Here is a 21,043-nt window from a genome sequence, read left to right as displayed (position 1 = left end):
TACAGTGCGTACAGGTACGGGCTGGGCTACGGTGTTGGGGTACAGTGCGTACAGGTACGGGGCTGGGCTGGGCTACGGTGTTGGGGTACGGTGCGTACAGGTGCGGGGCTGTGCTACGGTGTTGGGGTAAGGTGCGGAGGGGGTACGGTGCTGACATGTGCGGGGTGAGGGGGGCTGTACGACTCGTATTCAGGCACAAGTTTACCCGTGTACATGTAGGCTACAGCGTTCGCTCCGTACGGGGCCTTTTACATGCGGTTGTGTATTCGGACGGGTGGTACGGATCGTACTTGCACGCTCGGACTTCTGTTTTACGATTTGCACGTAAAAATGTCCGGCTCCCGATCGGACACTTTTCCCGACTCTATTCGGATGTAAACATTTATGGCTCCCTCTCGGACCATTTTCCCGTCGCAATTCGTATGTTTTTTTCACGTACGAATCGTACTTCGCAGTTTGTACGGTACTTGTACGATTCGTACGTAAAAATATACGGATACGAGTCGGACGGTAAATTTTTTTAACGGATCGGAATCGGCACCTATATGCCTACACACATAGCTTTAAACTCACTGCTTCAAAAACAACATTATTCACTCAATATACAAATCCTATATGTTTTGAAAGCCTTTTAAAACCTCAAGTTGCATGCATTTACAGCATCATAGCCTCTAGCAGTACCCACATTAAATGTACCCCAGCATGGTAAAATGTGTCTATAAACTGCATAATCTTAAAGTTACAACCCAGCGTCACACCCCAAAACCATCCTTTATACACTTTAAATACAGTCCTCCTTGAGCTTAGCGCCGTTTGAAAAGTTAAAATGACAGCCACATTTCACCTCCAATCTTATTCACATTAGGCACCAGGCCACCACTCTTTAAACATTATTTAAAACACTATAAACACCCTCCTACATAGCGCTAAACCCCTTTTAAAATGCAACCTTGTTCACATTAAATGCATACCTCCTATAGTTTAAATAAGCCCTTAAATCCTTAAACATACAACATTGCACCATCCCCCTATTTTACTTACATCCATTAACGTGTAGCAGACGGCGTCAATCTGTGAGAAGTTGCTCTGATCCATTGTGGCATTAAGTTTCTGATGCAGGTCTGCGCAGCAAACTGTCCAAACAAGGCGTTCCAAAAGGGGTTTTTAAATGTCTGTTTCTGCGGTCCCCCAAAGTATGCTTGTTATACTTTTCCTGTCATGTTAATTAGGTCACCACCCTTTATGGAGGGGAGGGTTTAGAACCTGGTAGTGGGGTCCACTGGTGGGAACATTTTCTGACTGATGTACAGCTTATGCCACTTTAACATTTGACATCTGTTAATTAAACCTGCGGCCTATTGTGGGAAGAGCTGGGTAATCACCTGTGGTTAGGGATCCTTATGGAGAGGATGGCTTCGGCTGAAGTTTAGGGACATGACTGATGACCAGGGTAGATTTTCTAACAGAGTCCTTGCTTGTTTGATGCGCCCATTAGCATTTTGATACTGTTAATTAAAACTCCTGTCGGTCCTGAGATGAGCTGCATAATCACCTGTACCTCGGGGTCATTCTCATGGCAAGGATGGCTTCGGCCGAGTTTGGGGACATGACGGATGACCATGGTTCATTTTCTATCAATGGCCTTGTTTGTTAGATGCGCCCAATATCATGGTGACATCTGCAAATTAAACCTCCTGCCTGCCGTTCGTGGGAAGAGCTGTGTAATCACCTGTGCTTAGGGGTCACTCTCCTGAAAAGGCTGGCTCCGGCTGTAGTTTAGGGACATGACGGAAGACCATGGTACATTTTCCAACCCAGGGCCTTGTTTGTTAGATGCAGCCACTATCATTTTAGCATCTGCTAAGCAGCCCTGAGTCCGGTCTTGGGAAGAGCTGCGTAATCACCTGTGCTTGGGACTCGTTCTCCTGGGAAGGCTGGCTCCCACTGACGTTTAGGGACATGATGGATGACCAGTACATGACCTGCCCTGGGGTGATATTTTATTGTTTTCTACCACCAGCTATGGTTGTGTCGCATTTCAAATAATAGCATCTGCTTCTAAAAAAAGACACTTTTAAAAAACACCTCTGCACCGCAAACACAATTGTTAAACATCAGTGCAGCCGTGGGTTGGGGGGCCTTGGGAGCTGCCTGCTCAGGCACCATCTGTCCCAGATCTGCAGTCCACATTTTAAACATGCCCAGACATATCCCTCTTACATGAAGGCACTTTTTGCGCACACAATTAGGGACACCTTTTTCTTTACATAACCTAAATGCCCTGCTAACCTAACACAGCCTTCAGCACTGTCTCACGCTCTGACACATCCTGTGCCACTCCCCCAGCTCAGCTCCGGTTAGGGTTGCCACACATACATCATGTCCACATATTTTCTGTGCACGAGATGTCACTTTTAAGGAGAGAAAGAACCTGCCACTTTTAAGGACACGCATGACGAGCAAAGGTATCCTGGCTTTCTACTCACGTGAACAATGTCTGACAACATGACTCTAATCATCATATGTTTAAATCTTTCAATAGCTGATGTAATGGCAATATTTCAGACATGCAGATTTGAGGGCTATTAAAAAATTTCCCTGATTGTGGGATAATCATGAAAGTAATGGGTTTTTTTTAAGTATGCAAGTGAAGTCTCATGTACAGATTGATTTCTGGCTAACCAGTGGTTCTTGAAATTTCCACATTTTCCTGCATTTAAGCCACGAGGATGTTTTATCAAGATAATTGGCAAAATGTCCTTGTGAATCCAGGCTTTCCTTCAAAGTGGATTTTTTTCCTCATGGGTTAAAGTTAAAACCGTTTCCCTCTGAAATCTAATGAATATTCATGACATATTATTCTCAGTATGAAACAACTGCCAAGAATTGTGGGAAATTATTGAGAACAAAAACTTTACAGATCTGTACACCCCTAAGTCATGAGTAGAAAATAATGCATAATGAGATAGGTTGAATTAAATAAAAAGATGCATAAAGGTTTGATGAAGGTTAGGCTGTCTATGTTTCATGCTTGCAGGCCGAACGATAGAATGGAAAGAGAGTTGACAGCAAGGGAGAGAATTCTGGGAGTGTCCATGTACAGCAGAAACTGTGAAAAGCAGGGCTACCTTCTTAAACACTTCCGCCACTATGAGGAATTGACTGAATCAGGTAACAACCAAAGGTTGAGGTAGTCTACCCCACGGAGAGCAGAGGTTATCTCTGTATACTCTTGAACTGCTCATGTGACCACATTCCATGACAAGGTACCAACCTCCAACATGCTGGCTGGGTATGGCCTTAACAAACGAAAATGTCCAGTGCGTATGTGCAGCAACAGAACTCATTAGTCTTATAACTGATGCATAGTTGGAATATGAAGTAAGTTCAAATGTCACCATATATGCTGATAAACTCCACTGCACTCTCCCTCTACCAAGACATTGTGCAAGAGACGCACGTGTTGCAACAGTGCACTCCTGCACAAGGTGCTAATTAAGGTGAGTGTTTCAGTTGTCATTGGCTTTTGAGTTGAGTTATACCATCACTAGGCCTGGGCAAAAATTTCGTTCCGTTCGCGGAAATTGCGATAATTTGACATTTTTGCGTTCCGCGGAGAGCGCGAAAATGTCAAAAATTCCGGTTTCCGCAGCTTGGCGATAATTTGTTTCTTGCTCGCGCTGTAAAATAATACATTCTCGCGCGCGCGCGATCGCCTTACCTGAATCCCTGCGTTCGCCGACAAGTTTTCTTGATCCGGTCGCGTTCTCCATGAGATGTTGTATTGTTTTTAGCCATTTGCGCTGTCTCGCGACAGTTCGCGCCCGCAGTGACGTCATGCGTCGCGCGATCACGTCTTTCTTCTCGCGATCATGCACCACGAGAACAACTCAAAACAAGATGGCCGCGCCCGCAAGCAACCACATGGGTAAGTTGGCGACCCGCAACCATGCAGAAAATCTCGCGAACATGCCGGAAAAAAACTTCCGCATCTTCGCGATATTTCTGCTTGTTTGCGATAATTTTAAACATTCTCGCGATAATTTGCGAAGGTTAATTCCGCAAATTCCGCCCACCCCTAACCATCACCACACATTTCGTGTTCCTGCTCCCTCTTGGTGACTGTTGTCCAATGTATTTTCTTTTTTGGAGTAGCTCACAAAGCTTCGAGTGCAATCACTTGTGGCATGCACTAATAGTTCTCATTTATGTAACATAATGTACAGAACAGTGCAATTATATAACATAATGTGCAGCACAGTCCTGGACGAATAATATGGCAACACCAAGTTAACAAAGCAATCAATGCAACACTACCATAAACACTTCCATTTCTGCATGAAGCATGGCTTTACAGACAGTGTATCTCTAAACTTGAGACTGATTAACCCCATAAATGCCAGTCCATGTAAATGTCCAACCAACTACGATTGCCCAGAAAGAGCGTCTCTGGAGAGGACTGGGGTTAAAACTCTGCAGAAAAAATAGAAATTGGAGATGTGATCATTGAGTCAACACTTGATAATATGGTTGTTAAAAATGTCTTTGCAGAAATATTCCTGATATGGGCGCCTGGAACTGTTCAGACAATTACCATACTAATATGCTGTGGCTTTGCTCGAGATTAGTTCATATTGATAACATTTAGCTATCCCTCTGATATGGGAAATATACAGTAAACCAAACTTCGCGCTGTCATCTTAAGCCATGATTGGCTTACTGATGATGACATTAATTAGTAATTTAAACAAACGTTAACGCACGCCAACTCATGAATCTATCTAACAAAGTATTCTCACAATACACTTATATTTCTTAATTGAAGTATTAAATATACAATTTTTACAATATATTCCGCCCAACAAATAGCATCTTGTTTCTACATTCCTAGGACTCAGTACATCAAAATAAAGATTTAAGGTTAGAATTGAAAACACCCTGTCAGCCCCAAATGTAGGTTTTGCTGAAAAAAAAGCACATTTGGCACCACGCACTGAATTATATTCTTAGACCAGAAACACAAAATGTTCAAACCAAGCACACAAAAAGGTCAAAGGTGACCGTTGGGAAATTAGTTTCATCTGTCATAAAGCACACACCTATACCCAAGCCCTGCAGCAAAACGGCAAAATGTAACGCACGCATGCGAGAGTCCTTGTAATTATTTTCATCTTAGTTGCATGAATCTAAAAATACATTCAAGTACAACTAGATTATTTCTAAGCCATGTGGGGGTGGTAATACTCGCTTTAAATGCAGTTTAGTTGAGCATAGCGCACACAGACAGCCCTTGCTGGGAACAAATACCTTACATTTGGGCACGGGCAGGTCCAGTTCTTTTGTTTTTGTCCATATCTGTCTAATTCTGGGGTCAGCCTTGTAGAGCTCGGCTCCAATTAGACAGTGTGCACAGGACCCCACCAAGCATGTTTTTTACTGATGTGTAGGGGCTGCTGCCCCCAACAACATTAAAAAACAAGCATTTGCAATGCAATAGGTCTCGCATTTATAGGAGTTTGAGCTATTGGCATTGTAAATGACAGTGCCTTTTATTTAAGTTTGGGTTTTTTAAAACATAAATAAAAGGCATTGTCATTTACAATGGTAGTAGCTTAAACTCGTATAACTGCGAGACCTATTGCATTGCAAATGCTTGTTTACTATTTGATCTATTGAACCACTTGGGTCCAATGTGACGCTTCAGTGCTTTATATTGAGGGGAGACATTCGACCCTTTTATGTATGTGGGTTGGTTGTTTTTGTCTGCTATGTTGGTTTCTTCACCTCTGTTTTTCCTGCCTGCATATTTACTATATCAGGGGCCCTCTTCTTCTTTTTGATGAGTGTTTCCCCCGCCTGGCAGGGATGACGCCCCAGCACAGGGTGCATATGCCAAGTGTGAGGGAGGGCAAGCAGAGGGAGCTGTATTACAGGGCCCTGCCAGGCACACAAGCAGCAGCCTGGTGGGGTAACACGAGGAGAGGGATGGGTAGGAAACGGTGCAGCGTTCAGTGGTCTGACATTGTGTGTATTTAAAGGCACTACTTCTCAGATGCTCACATCCGCGAAATGCCATGTGTTGCTACCAACACTTGATGTACAGATCTGGGAGCCATACCTTAAATCCATCTAAACCTCAGTTGGGGATGTGTGTGTCTTTCTTTATGTGGGGACATGAGGCCCTTGCCAGACAGCTAAAGCAGGCTGTAGGCAAGACATCTACTGCCCAACTTCTGATGTTGGAAAACATTTGTTAGGACAGTAGCCTATGAATTTTCAGCATTTCTAAGGGTAGCGCATGGCACTTTATGATTTAGCATTTTCAAATAAAGTACGGCTCTTGTCCAATTCTTTGCTTTTTAGAAGGTACAAACAATTATGAAACGCTTTATGCTCCGCTCCAGATGTTTTAAATTAACAACAATTTGAACCATAATCCCCGTTAGTAGAGTAGACTGTCGAGCTCTCTCATCCTCCAGCAGCAGTCATTGGAAACTGTCATGGGGTCATCTAGTGAGGCCCAGGCCGTTTTAACATGTGATGTGAATACACCGCCTCATGTCCTGAAATCTGACAGATGTTTCCGCACGGTCGGTGCCGCTGGCGTCTTATCTTTCTATGAACTGACTGTGATGTACACGGTGACAATGTTTTTATGCATTGATTTTACTCCTTCACATTATTATTTTATGCTGCTCTCACTTTAATGTCTAAATACAGTATTTAATCTGTTGAATCTAACTGAATCTGGCGCAGAGCTGTAGAACAAATGTGTCAATGTATGCAAACATTTAGACATCCCCAATGGTAACTTGGTATTAATATAAAAGTTGAAACAAAACGTTTTTAATAAACAATATTTAACCCGGTTGGGATTTTTTCCTACCACCTGTAATGAACATGTGAGCAGATGTCAGCAGCGAGCGCTTAACCCAATCAGCTAGGATAGACAGGCAGGGCCGCGGGATGTCGAGGGACAGCCTGTCCTCGTTCTCTTAAACCCTGCTAAGTCTCTCTTCTGAACCCTAGTACATCAGGGCTGAGCACACTGGCAGCAGAGAAAGACGAGGCACTGGGGACTCGTGTGTTTCACAAGCAGTCATCACTGGGCCATCCTAAGGAGTTATGGGGCCCTGGGCCAGACATACTTTGGGATACCCTGTTTGGAACAATTGTAAATTTATGACACATTTTCAGCTCAACCTAACCCCCTTCAGCACAGCTGGGGAGAGAAAGGCGGGTTTACTGATTGGTGAGGTAGAGAGAGGCGAGAAACAACGATATAGAGGTGAAGAGAGAACAAGCATTGGCCGCTTTCGCAGCGATTGCCCGTAAGTGGTGTGTGCGAGTGTGTAGCAGGAAGTGGGATAAGGGAGGGGGGTAGCATGGTGAGCACTTTTGCGGCTGCTTTGATGTTCTCAGTGGCCGCGCGGCTCACTGAGAACATCAAAGTAGCCGCGAAAGTGATCACGATGGATGACAAATGGTGCGCGCGCCCGGCGCACATGCACTGTAGGTGAAGCCCTCAAAGAAGCACTAGTTTGCACTTCCAAATGCCGCTTACTAAAATTCTCGCCAGAGCAGCGCTAAAGCGCTGGCTCAGACGAGACCTAAAAATACAGTCAATCTCTTGGGTCGATAAATCAATGACCCCAAGAGACCTTGCAGTTTCTTTTTAAAGCTCTATGCTCTTCAGCTAGAGTGCAGGGCCACCTTGTGGTTGTTTTCATTACTGCATTCTGTGGCCTCTAAAATGCTAAAAGAAAGCCTCAAAGACATGTTACTGTTCTTTATTTTAAAAATATTTTAATAATTTCTGGTCATGTTCAATACAGTTTGTCATTATGCAGTGTGTCAACATTTTGACAGTTCCTATTTTCATACATAAGATTAACATATAACATCCGATGTATCAGTCAAACAATTTCTCTGATATTTGTTATGCATGAATCCTCCCCACTTTAACAGTATTTCACCCAGAGAAATTAGCCGTTCAAATAGGTGAGGTTCATGGAACACAGTGTAGTACAACATATAGTCCAGTTCCTGACTTTACATATAGACCAATCCTAATACCAAACATTTCCCACCTCCCTCCCATTGAACTCCATAGCAGTTGTATTTAGCACAATAGCAGACAATAACATCAAGTTTCACAGTTGCTGTTACTGTCAGATTAGTCATGGTATTTAACTAGCATACATTTTTGGCGTATTCTGGGTATTCTAGCACCAAACAACGTAGTCCCGTCGACTACATCCCCTCACCAATTAGCCTATGTAAATGTATTGATATCTATCGCATAGTACTCCTCCATCATATTATTCCATTCAAGTGAAATAGGTTTTTGCGTAGGCCACACTTTTCCTCCCTCTGCAGTTCTATACCTTCAGCTCAACCCCATCTAGCTACCTTGTTGTACCAGTCTATGATTGATGGCAGTTTTCTTGCTTTCCAGCGCATTGTTGTTGTTCTTTTAGCAAGTATCATCAGTAAATTAATGATTCGAGCTGTGGGATTACCACTTTTGGCTTTTATAGTCATACCTAATAGACAGTATTCTAAAGTGTCTCTTGCTCTCCCCGGCGCTACTGTACTGAGTATTGTATGTATTGTAGACCAGTACTGTATCAGGCTCGGACATGAGCATATCATGTGAAGCATGGTAGCATCTGACTCCTGACAGCGGGGGCACACATCAGGCATGTCAGCAAATATGACACTCAATCTATGACGGGACAGATAGGCCCGATGTAAGATCAGTAGTTGAATAAATTTAAACTTCGGATTTCGGGGCACTTTCCTGGAGTATTCAAGTATAGTTCTCCACAAGTTACTATTCTTTAATCAGACTTGTTTAAACATTTTTATGACTATCACTTTTATTATACTTTTCAATGTGTGAATTAATCAAATATTTATTTGATTTGAATTATTGGTGTTTTTTTGACAAAGACAATAAGTCAGCTTCATATATATTTATATATTCATATATATTTATAGGCTGACCCCATGAGAAAGCCAATGGACCCAGTTTTTATATTATGGTATTCTGGTTCTTTGACAAACTCACTAAGTTTGCTTTACTCAAAGTAACATTCTCTATATTGAAATATCACATAGACAGCTTGTGGGGTCCAGTTCAGCCAGGCCCTGCACCCAACCACACGTTGTGCATGGCCGAAGGACATATGCTGTGGCTAAGAGGAAAAGGGTTCTCATAGGGGAGTTGTGCACAGAGTCACAGAGTCATGCATGGCAATCTTACTCTCTGGTAAAAAAAAACATAGAAATTCACTGAAAAAAATAAAGGTTAACGTGATGGTATAGTTAAGAATGGTGATAATATTTTACTTTACATTTTAAAAAACTTTAGAAGTTACAGCTAGGTGAAAATACAAGTTGAAAAATAATGTTTTAATCATGGAAATCACTGAAATTCACCTGTTATGCAAACTTCAAGTAACAAAAAAACTCATGCTCTAAAGTGACATAACTCTCACCCTTGCCATGCACAGTGCTGTCATCAACGATCTAATTTCAGATGTTGCAATGATGTTATAAGCGATGCCATAGAACATGTCATGAGTGATGTAATACGGGAGGTAATTGGAAATGCATGGCAAGGGCATGAGTATAGTTTACATTGGCGCACGAGTTATACTGAACATATATAAGCTACCCAAGTGTCACAAATGATGTGTATCGGCTGACACAGCCTTAGTCAAGTTCAAGCCCTATCGGCTGGCAAAATCATATTGTGAACATTTCATAGAAGTAAAAAATAGACTATAATAAGTAATATATGAAACACTTCACCAGGACAAAATAAATCACAGTTATTGCGTCACAAGTCATATTTCAATCAAAAATACCAGAGATTATTCATTGGTATTTGTATATACATTCTATGGTCTTACAATTTCTAATTCCCAAAGCATGGCGATTCAGACATTCTCGTCCTATTATGTGCCACGGGGGTCAACTTGATTTCTGATTATTGCGTAAATCACAACACACTTACATAATATTGGATATGTGGGCTTATGTAATGTTCAATGTCATTTAAACCTTGTTTTGCCATGTTTGGATCGTGGTCCAGTATTAACGGTTTCATGTTCTACTCAATGTCATCATACCCCCAATTTTTGTTGACCTGAAATCAATGCATATTCGGTCCCACAATGAATCAATAAAGCAATATATGATTCACTTTTAATAACTAATGACCATCTTAAAAAATGGATCATACTATCACTCAAAATTCCTACAATTGTTCATGACAAAATGTAGGGGACATTTTGTAATGTAATGTCTATTGCTCAAATGTAATCCTCATTAGAGCAATATCTTGTATCTGTTCAAATTATACCCACACTAATCAACACCTCAGTGGGTTTTGCAGCCTAATCCTAGTATTTCAACCCCTTGCAATTTGTTTGATACACCCATATAACAATTCCCACTTGTTTGTCTAATCTCCAATAAAGTCAAAATCCCAGTGGGCTTATTTATATTTTTTCTGAGACAGCCTAGTTGGCTTATTTGTATTTTTGCTCTGAGATATCACTGTGTGATCAATACCATGACCCTCAACAATTCTAAATAACCCTTATTGAAGTTACAAATCGAAGACCAGAGTCATATTTATTTTTCATCTAATCTGAAAGCAGAATTCTAAATAGTAGATGGCAGCTTTGGTTCAATTAGTGCAAAGAATACAGATGGGTTGAGCACTGAGAAAACTTGAAAATGCATGTATTATCCCTAATATGCAACCAATCTTTCATCCATATTCACACCATATGTGCTTTTGGTGACCAAATCCCAAATTAAACAAGACTCATTAATTCATAGCATTTCTTCTTTATCTCCATCTCATGGTAGTCTATGAATTCTGCAAATTCGAAAAAACTGGAATAAGTCTGTATTACTTTCATGTTTTTCTCTAAAATGTCTTTCAAGAGGCACATGAGGGGCAGAAGGAGCCCCCTTGTATTTCTGGCCCAGCATGGTCAACATATTTGGGCAACCAAAACAGGACTTGTGGTCATGGTCTCCAGTGAAATGCTTTTTAGTGAATGGCAGGTTTTTGAGCATCACAAAATGAAGCCCATTTAGGGTGACCCGATACTTTAGTAGCAATATAAATCATTTGTTGGTGGTAGAAAAATAATTTTGAGAATTGTGGTGTGTTCAAAGGTAACTTTACCCAGGAAAAATGCTGATCTTCTGCTGGGATTTGATTAACCATATTTGAGAGAAAAATATTTTCTCTCATACATCAGACATTCTTTTATATATTCCTCAGACATGCCAAAATAAAGACTAGCATTTTGAGTAAAATATGTAGTTCTAACAGAATATGCAGTCTTTCGGCTTATTCCACAGTATTCTATTGCAGCCTCCTACAATGTTCTAATGAAATACTACAGCGTTAACATTCTGTATTTATGACAAAACTTGCACACGTGCAGCCATCATGATGGACTCAAAGTGGTAAAACTTAAAGCATTTCCTTCAGATATGAATAAAATGAGGTGGTTCATTTTGTCATAGACATTATCCTTAGTGCTCTAGAAAGCTAAAATGAGGTCACATATTCTATGAGTTCTGAAATGTAGTTCTCATTCCATGTCAGTAAAGCATTCTGGCATGCAGAGTGCTTTCAACATCAACAGCAATCTGCTATTTAACACCCCGGTGTTGTATTGCAGCTTAGCACAGTATTCTAATAAACAACTAGAGCGCTAACATTTGTATATGACACAAGTGTGGCACACCTAAAGTCACCTTGCTTGAATCAAATTCGTAAAACCTCAAGCACTTCTTTTAAAAATGAACAACATGAGGAGATGTTTTTTATCATAGAAATTATGGTTAGTACTCTAGAAAGTTAAAATGAGGATAAACAGTTATCAGGGCAGTGTTAGCACTTCAAATTATGGAAGGCAGGAGGGAGGGTGCAGGGACATGCACAGGAACAACGGAAGGCAGCAAGATGACCACAGAAGGCAGACCGGCATGGGCAGTCACAGCACATTAAACCGCCATAGCAGGAGGAAGGCAGCATGCATATGGATAATATAGGGCATGTGGGAAGGGGCGGGGGCATTCCAAAATTGAACAAAGGACATGTGAGAGGTGGACAGAGCCAGTGTGCAGTGGCTGCTCCTCCGTTAAGGCGGAGGAGTGTCTACCTGCTGCTCAAAAGGAAAAATAAAATGATAATGACGTATCATTATTATCATTTTATTTTTCCTAGTGCAGTCAGTGGCAGGGCAGAGCTGGCCAAAGCAGGGGAAGGAGTGGTTTGCACTCCCTCAGTGGGAGTGACTGCTTGGCCGGCCCCATTGGGCTGCCAAACAGTAATGCGCACTTTGCATGTACCCCACCGTGCTGCATTACAGAGCCTGTTGAGGAACATGCACAGGCACCCTGTCCCCATCTGAGCACCAAACCACAGTGCTCAGACCAATCACAATGCTGCATTGCAGCCCTGTGATTGGCTCAGGGGAGCCTGTGTGTCCAGGTGCTTCCTGCTGCCAGCCAAGACAGGAAGAAGGAGGATGGAAAAGGATGGAGGAGAGGTGGCGGCTGGCCAGCCGTCCATTCCTTGTAAGTCAATTTTTTAATTACCCGCCCGCCGCACCACCCCATCTGGTAGCAGCACCTATTGGCAGTATGAACAACAAATGGCAGGAGGAAGGGACAGAGGCTCACACATGGAGAACAAAGGGCATGGGAGAGTTGGAAGGGTGGTGGCAGCTAGTTGACAACAGAGGACAGCGAGGCAAGGGCAGGGGCATCACAATGGACCATGGAGCGTAGAAGGGAGCGGGCAGACACACACACACGTAGAACGGATAGCTGGGTGGAGAAGTAAGAGTCAGAGCAATCAAGCTAAACACATTGTAAGCCAGCATGAGCAGGGACAGCACAATGGACCATGGAAGGCAGGATATGAGGGGGCTAGGACAGGCACACAGAGAACACAGGTCAGGTGGGAGGAAGCAATAGCAGCAAGCTGACCACAATGAGCAGGCAGTAGGAGGTAAGGGCATGTTGTTGGAAAATAGAGGGCAGGCAGGAGAAGGTTAGGAGAGGCAATGTGGATATACAGGCCAGGCTGGCTGGGGTAGGAAGGTAGCCATGGAGGGCAGGAGGGCAGTGGCAGGTGTACGGCAAATGGGGGGCAGGCAGATGTGGCAGAGTCAGCAAGCTGACCATGTACGGCAGGCTGCTATGGGTTGGGAAACCCATAGGGCATAGCCCTAGGCCAACCCCTATTGCACATGGCTTAAGGCTTTGCACATTGGGTGTCTTGGCTGAATATGATAAAAAAATGAAGCAATTAACTTAAAAAAAAAATTCACTGAAAAAGACAAAGGTTAATGTAACATTATAGTTAGGTGTTGAAATTTTCTAGTAATAGTTCAGTCAATTAACTATCACCTGCACCCCCACCATTAGACCTTTCAGCCTTGGGGTGGTCTTCCCCCAGACCCTTTTCCTGCACCCCTCCTATGTTGTTGAATTCATTTTTGTTGGCTCTAGGACTCTGTGCACTTTACCACTGCTAACCAGTGATAAAGTGCTTGTGCTCTCTATCTAAAACATGGTAACAACGGCTTCCACCTCTCTGGCATATTTATTTTACTTATAAATCTCTCATAAAGTAATACACCATATACCTATGGGCTGTATATTAAATGCTCCTGGTGGGTGTGCAGCACTTATTGTGCCACCCACTTAAGTAACGCATTCAAATATGTCCCAGGCCTGGCATTGCAGCCCTGAATGCAGTTTTAAACTGCCAATTTTATTTGGCAATATTATCCCTTTTTGCTAGTCTTAAACTCTCCTTTTATTGCATATATGTCACCCCGTAGGTGAGCTCTAGGTAGTAAATAGGGCAGGGTGCATTGAAATTAAAAGATTAGACATGTACTTTTATGGTTTACATGTCCTGGTAGTAAAACCCCCATAGATTCATCTTTCACTACTGACTGGCCTATCTCTCCCTGCCTTATAACATTTTGCCATTTGCCATTTAAGTTAAGAGTTAACCTTTGATTGAGAACTGGTAGAAGTGTCATGTTAGGTGTCTGAGAAATTGTAATTAAAACCCCTCTTTAATGGAAATGTCCGATTTTAAATTAGAATTTTGAAAATTCCCCTTTTAGAAGGTTGCCATTTTCCTTCCCTAACTATTTGGTGGCTGCATTCTGTTCCTGGGTCACATGACTAGGTAAAGCTGACAAATGCTATTTGTTTATTCTTCTCGGACAGCCATAAAATAGAGGGATTAGGGCCGTCAACTGACAGGATGCGGGGCTGTGCTGGGCACAGCCCCACTTGCAACTAAATAGGCTGTGCTCTGCCTTCACACAAGGGACTTATCACCCCTACATTGTTTGTACAGGCGGGCTTGGAGCCAAAGCAGTAGAAGCAGGAAACCTCAAGCACTTCAAAGGGAATTCTCTAGAATCCTCTCTCTACTTCAAAGGAAAGACCAGGTATAAAAAATGGGACTCTTATACCCACTCTTCAGTTCACTTTCTGGACCTGTGGAGGGACTCAGAGGACTGCCTGCTGCTATGGTCTGCTGTGTACTTTAGAACTCTGCTTTGCTGCAACTGGAAGAACTGTATGCACTCCTGAAGCCTGTCTTGAACCCTGAGAGGCCTGCCCTTCTGCTTGAGCCCAGTTTCATCTCTTGACCACAGGAATACCACAGTGACTCCAAGGCTAGTTGGCTGACCTCTTGATCACAGCCTCAGGGACAGAAAGGCCTCCATCATCTTGAATCCACACCTGGCCCCAGCCTGAGTGAGTTATAACCCTCAAAGGGGTGTTCCTCCAGTCTTGGAACCTTGGTGGTGTTGCTAATTGTTCCAAGATATCCATATTCCAAATTCCAAAACTAGGGATGTGAAGGTTTTTTGGCTAAAAACTGCTCTGAGAATCGAGAGGAGACTCGGACCGACCTGCTTGTCTATCGCCCAAGGAGCATCACTGGTTGCATTCAATCCTGTTCTGTGGTCCTTCACGAAAGTGTTATTCGCCTCATGAAGCTCTTGTCGGCCACAGCCTCCAGCCTCATCCTGCTGGAGATTTTCAAAGTCCAAATGAAAACATCTTCACAACAGCTGCATCCAGCAGCTTCTCGACATTGATGCTCCCTCCTCAGACACCGCCTTCAGCCATGCCCCACTAAAGTTTACCCTCTAAGAAAATGTTCTTCATAATGTCTTCTAAGTCTGAAGTTAACCGCCGACTAGGCCTATTCTACTTTCTGTATCTGATCCACGCTCCATCGCAGTTGGCCATAATTTTCAACTTTGACCGAGACTCGCACAACTAGATGTCCACTGTTGGCATTTTAATCTGTTAACCACTAGTTTTTACCTTAAAAGGTTCTTACCACAAACTTAAAAAATTCAGAATTACCGCTCTACTAATAGTTTTTTTACATTTTGGAGTCAAATTATTGAATAAAATCATTCTATTCATCTAAATTTTTTTATTATTATGTTTTTGTGTGTTTTATATTATTACTGTTTGTCTGCTGCATACATATTTTACACATTGCCTCTAAGTTAATCTTGACTGATTTTGTGGCAAGTTACCAGAGGGTGAAGCATAGGTCAATTTAGTGGTTCACCCTAACCAGCTTTGTTACTTTTGCTTGAACAGGCTTAATCACCACTCAGCCAACAACCCAGTTTCACAAACTCACTATACACTGCTTTCAACTGCACATATTACATCACTTGACATGTTAAATGACACTATTGATCACAACACTGTTGACATCTCAACTGACATCATTCGTGACATTACCAATATTATAACTGATAACATCATGCAAGCTACTGCTCATCAAATTACTCTAAAAACAGCTCAATCACTTTAGAAAAGTAAGTAATTAGCAGAGGGCCCACAAATCTTTACAGCATACATTTTCTGCATGTACAAGCGCATATCCATGAAGTACAATTCAGTATGGTAAACTGAATATAGTGCACAGTATATCTACTAGCAACATTTTAAGTGAACAGTACTTACTTCATTTAAACAGGGCAGAGACTGAGTGCAACTACTGTGAGTTGTGGACTTACATTACAAATAGGTTGTGGTAATGGGTGGGCATAATTGGCATAATTTGCTTTAGCGTAATTACGCAAGAATATATGGAATTTCAAATTAAGCATAACTCTGCATTTAGCTCTATTTTCTTAGCACATAATGCACCACTACTTTCAAAAGGAACCTGAAGATGCATTTTGAGCTTAGAAAATTGTATTAAGTACAACAGAACAGGAACAGTGCAGCCATCAGCTGCTTGTGCTCAGTACTTGGGCAAGCATGTTTGCTTCAAATTACCCACTTTTCCTGAAGGGGCACCATCATGTTCGTGTCACAAGAGTAACACAAAATTACCAAAATCACTCCAGCTTAATTCAAATTTCGCCCAGACTTAGTTGTGGCTTAAATCAAAGTCCTGTTGCTAAAATATGTGAGAACAACTAAAGCTTCTGTTTACAATACAATATTCACCTACTGACATGCTGACATTAAAGAGTGGTAAGGTAATGCTATTAATACTTTTTATATAAACTGCATATTTATAACATACAGATATTTATTTCTAGAGGTTCAATGAAAATTCTGAGACAATATACATTGTTGAGGAATGTATAATCTATGGGTAGCTCACCTCCAAATAGTTCAACTTGCAGAATGAAAGTAAGTGTTGTAATGGTAGGACATTCTGCTCAATTCAAGATCATGTGTAAAGTATGTTTACAAACATCATTGGCTAACACATATGTGAAGCTGTTGACTTTAAAATTCTATGGCAGATTAGATTTTATCAGGTACTTCCCATTAAGATAAATAATTACTAAACACCCTCTTGAACAGTAGTTAGGTCTTAATGAATTGCTGATTGCATTAATGTTTACAGAGAGATCATGAGCCAGAATTATCAAAGGTCTGCGTCGCCCTTGTACAACACAAGGTAACACAAGGGCGACGCAAAACCTAGATGTGATATACCAAGCCACAAAAAGCCACCTTGTGTGGCCCTGCGTGGCTTGGTAAATCTGGAGTTACACAAAGCAGTGCAAGCTGCTGTCTAGAGTTATTCTACGTGGTGGAGGCATTACATGGGTGTGGCATGGGTGTTCCCACGCATCACTAATGTGCTCTGAGGCAGTCCCAGATTTACCAACATTGGTCATGTGGGTCTTCATTTACATTGATCTGGAAGTTTACGTGACAACTAGGAATCCACAGTGGTCACCAGGCCTGTAGAACAAATACATAATTTGCACCTATCATAAACCTTTGTTAGACACTGACTCAACTGGTCATAATATAGCTAAAGATTGTTTGCACTGTCAGACATATCCGGATTTGGTGAAGAAACAAATGATACAACATGGAATTCCTCCATTACGAAGATGCGATGCAAAGAACTCTTAAAATTGAGCATAGCATTGACGGAGCTGCCGAGTAATTACCAGTGGCTGAGATTAATTCAAGCATTCAATCCATGACTGTTTTGCATATTTCAGTGCTTCAAGGGTCTCCTTCTCCTGCTTCAACACCCTCCGCATGCTTCGCAAGATCTACAGATGGATCCCCACCGAAACCAGAAGGGCGGTCACCCAGGCCCTCGTCACCAGCAGGCTAGACTGTGGCAACACCCTCTACGCAGGAATCACGGCCAAACTCCAGAAAAGACTTCAACGCATACAGAACGCCTCTGCACGCCTCGTCCTCGACATCCCCCGCCACGGCAATATCACTGCCCACCTGAAAGACCTGCACTGGCTCCCCGTCAACAAGAGGATCACCTTCAAACTCCTCACCCACGCTCACAAAGCACTCCACGACGCCGTACCAACATACCTCAACAAACGACTCACCTTCACACTCTCAACCGCCAGCTTCACTCCGCTGACCTCTCCCTCGCCACCGTCCCACGCATCCACCGAACCACCACCAGCGGCAGGTCTTTCTCCCACCTTGCCGTCAAGACATGGAACACGCTCCCCATCCACCTGCGACAGACCCAGGACCTACTGACCTTCAGGAGACTTCTCAAGACCTGGCTGTTCGAGCAGTAGCAGCTTACCCCCTCCCCCCCCCCTTAGCGCCTTGAGACCCTCGCGGGTGAGTAGTGCGCTCTTCAAATGTATTGTTTGATTGATTGATTGATTGATTGATTGATTGATTGATATAAATCCCCAGATAGTCACCAGCATGCCATTTTACTCTTCTTTGAAATTACATTGGTCCCCATAGCACTAAGTCAGTCTCTTCTTAATTTTTCCTTGTATCTCACCATCACCTCCTCTCTCTGTTTCATTTCTTTGCAACACCTTTCTCTCTCCTCCTCCCTACCAATACTTAACCACGCTACTCACCAAATAAATTTCTCAATAGGCATGTGGGATGTTACAAACAAAATACATGAATGGATGAATAAATACATTAAATAACAACATTAATAAATAAACCCGAGAAAGAAAACAATGGCAAAACCTTTAGTAAGTTTCCCATAAAATAAAACACAGCAAACTTGGTGTGAGCAACTGCACTGAAAAAAGGCTAGTCATGTGCAAAAATGAATTTTCTGGAAGGTTGATTCAATTCTTTCCTACCCATAGCCAGTCCTTCTGGTTGTTTAGCAACTCATTCACATGGTGCTTCAGTTGTGTTTTATTACTTATGGTATGGCTTGTGTCTTTCAAGAAGATACTGAGTCATTTCTGATAAATGCATATCTTCTGGGAATAGGCTGAGGGATAAAAATGGTGCCACACAGAATTTACAAAATGGTTAAAAGACAGCAGGAGGGAGCAGTATTCATAATGCCGTAAAAGGGGCGATATTTTAGACGCTTTTAGAAGAGCCATGACATAACCGTCATAGCACGTATTCATTGTGTTAGGGGCAAGCCAAATCAGGTTGCAGATGACCAACATTTAATAAAAACTCTTCTTCATTTGTGTTCATCTTCAGTAAGATCCTATCCTCCCTACATGCAACTACAGATCTGTTTTGTTTATAATGATTAACTTTCACTGGATACTTTGGGGCAGATTTATGTTCCCTGGCGCATCCCTGCAAATCAGCATGGATACGCCAGGGAAGATGCGTCACGCAAGTTTGCCCTTGCGCCACCGCAGATGCGCCGCATTTACAATGCGGTGCATCGTGGCGCAAGGACAAGCAGATACGTGACGCATCTGCCGGTGTAAGGTTGGCGCAGTGCTGAAGTTGCGTTCCAAGCGCGACGCAACTCCAGCACTGTTCCAACCTACCCTATCCCTAACATGGTGCATCAAGCCTTACGCCTGCTTCAAGCAGGTGCAGGGTTTTGACGCATCAGCGTTGGGAAAGTGACTTAGTGAAATCTTATAGATTTCACGGAGTCACTTTTCAGGGGCGTTCCTGCGACGGAACCGCCCCCCTGAGTAGAAACGCCCACATGAAACCTGACGCAGGTTTCATGTGGCGCAGGGCTTTACACCGTGACGCATCTCCATAGATGCGTCACGATGTAAATGGGGCGCACCATGGCGCAGGGTTTACACCGCCGCTGCGTCACAAAAGTGACGCAACGGCGGCGTAAAAGTGGCGCAAGACTGATATAAATCTGCCCCCAAGTTTATTGAGTTTAAATACTTCTGACATCCAAATGTTCATGGAACAGCCTTTGATTGATATTAGTGTTGTGTACAAGTGAAATAACTTGCCAAGAAATGACTGGCCTGAAGCTTGTTCGGAGAACACAGTGGTTGCTAAACAGGCATTTATTTTACAGGCCTGTGTGTAACTAACCTTAGGTAGCCTAGCAGAATGTTCAGAACATTGTATTATTTCTCAGAAACAAAGGATGAGGTCATTTAGTATGGCCGGTCTAAGCTGGGAATGAGTTTCTGTGTTATGGGTGTATATATGCGTGTTTGCGTGTGTGTGTGTGTGTGTGTGAGTGTGTGTGTGTGGGTGCGTACCATAAAGACTGCCAGGCAGTAACGTTCTGTGCCGCACTAATGACTGTGCCACTAACGAATGAGCTGGGTGGCCAATAGTCTCACAGTGTTTTTGGAAGCATCACAAAGGAGATAACGATTTCTTATATAATATTTCTTGCTGTTACAAAGCAAAGGGCACAGCTGCTGGGTACAAGGAGTGCAAGTGGAATTGCAGGGGAAGCCTACTAAAACGTTTCAACTATTGACCAGCATAGAAAAATGAACGTGGCCCAATGAAATAGATTCAGTAACTTCTGACTGTCGTTATTTTGAAAATGAAAAGGAGATATCTTAAAAACAAACAACAATTAAATGCATGTGAGATACAAAAAAGAAGTTTGAAAACAGGCAACAGCTGGAATCAGCTCTGCTCACCATATCTCCAGTGCGTGAGTGGCAGATAGTGGATAATTATTTTGGATGGGCAGACACCCCTTCAAGGAATTTTAACACTGACCTGTCAGGATGAACCCCAAAAGTCACTAAATTGAGTAGATGGAAAGACAGACTTCCCTTAGGGCAATGTATAAAGTATTTCTGCAATATTAAGACAGTAATAAAGGTAAAACATCAAACAGTAGATTTAGAAAAATTAAGTAACATTTTATAAACAAAATGACACCAAAATGAAAATACTAATAAGGGGAACCAGTTTTTAAAGTTTTGATTGAAAATAGCACCAGAGAAAACTAAGCGTGAATGACAGTCTGTGGTCTCAGCAGACGAGGACCAAGGTGCACTTTGAGGCTGACCGCAATCGATCCGAGACAAACAGAATAGTCCAGTCAATGATTTTACCTTTGGACGTAGGCTGAAAAATGGAAGAAAACGTCTCCAAGCAGAGAAAGACAGTAGGCTTTATTTGGAGAAGTTGATGTAAGGTTAGCGAGTTATTAGGCGAGTTCCTGCTGAAGACAGGTTTGGTGAGAAAGTCTCTGAGCGAGAGGGATTTGATTTTCCCACCCACCGAGGTCCAACTGTCACACAAA

Source organism: Triturus cristatus, chromosome 2_2 (genome assembly GCF_964204655.1).
Source record: "Triturus cristatus chromosome 2_2, aTriCri1.1, whole genome shotgun sequence".
Lineage (NCBI taxonomy): Eukaryota > Metazoa > Chordata > Amphibia > Caudata > Salamandridae > Triturus > Triturus cristatus.
Note: the sequence above shows the minus strand (reverse complement) of the source record.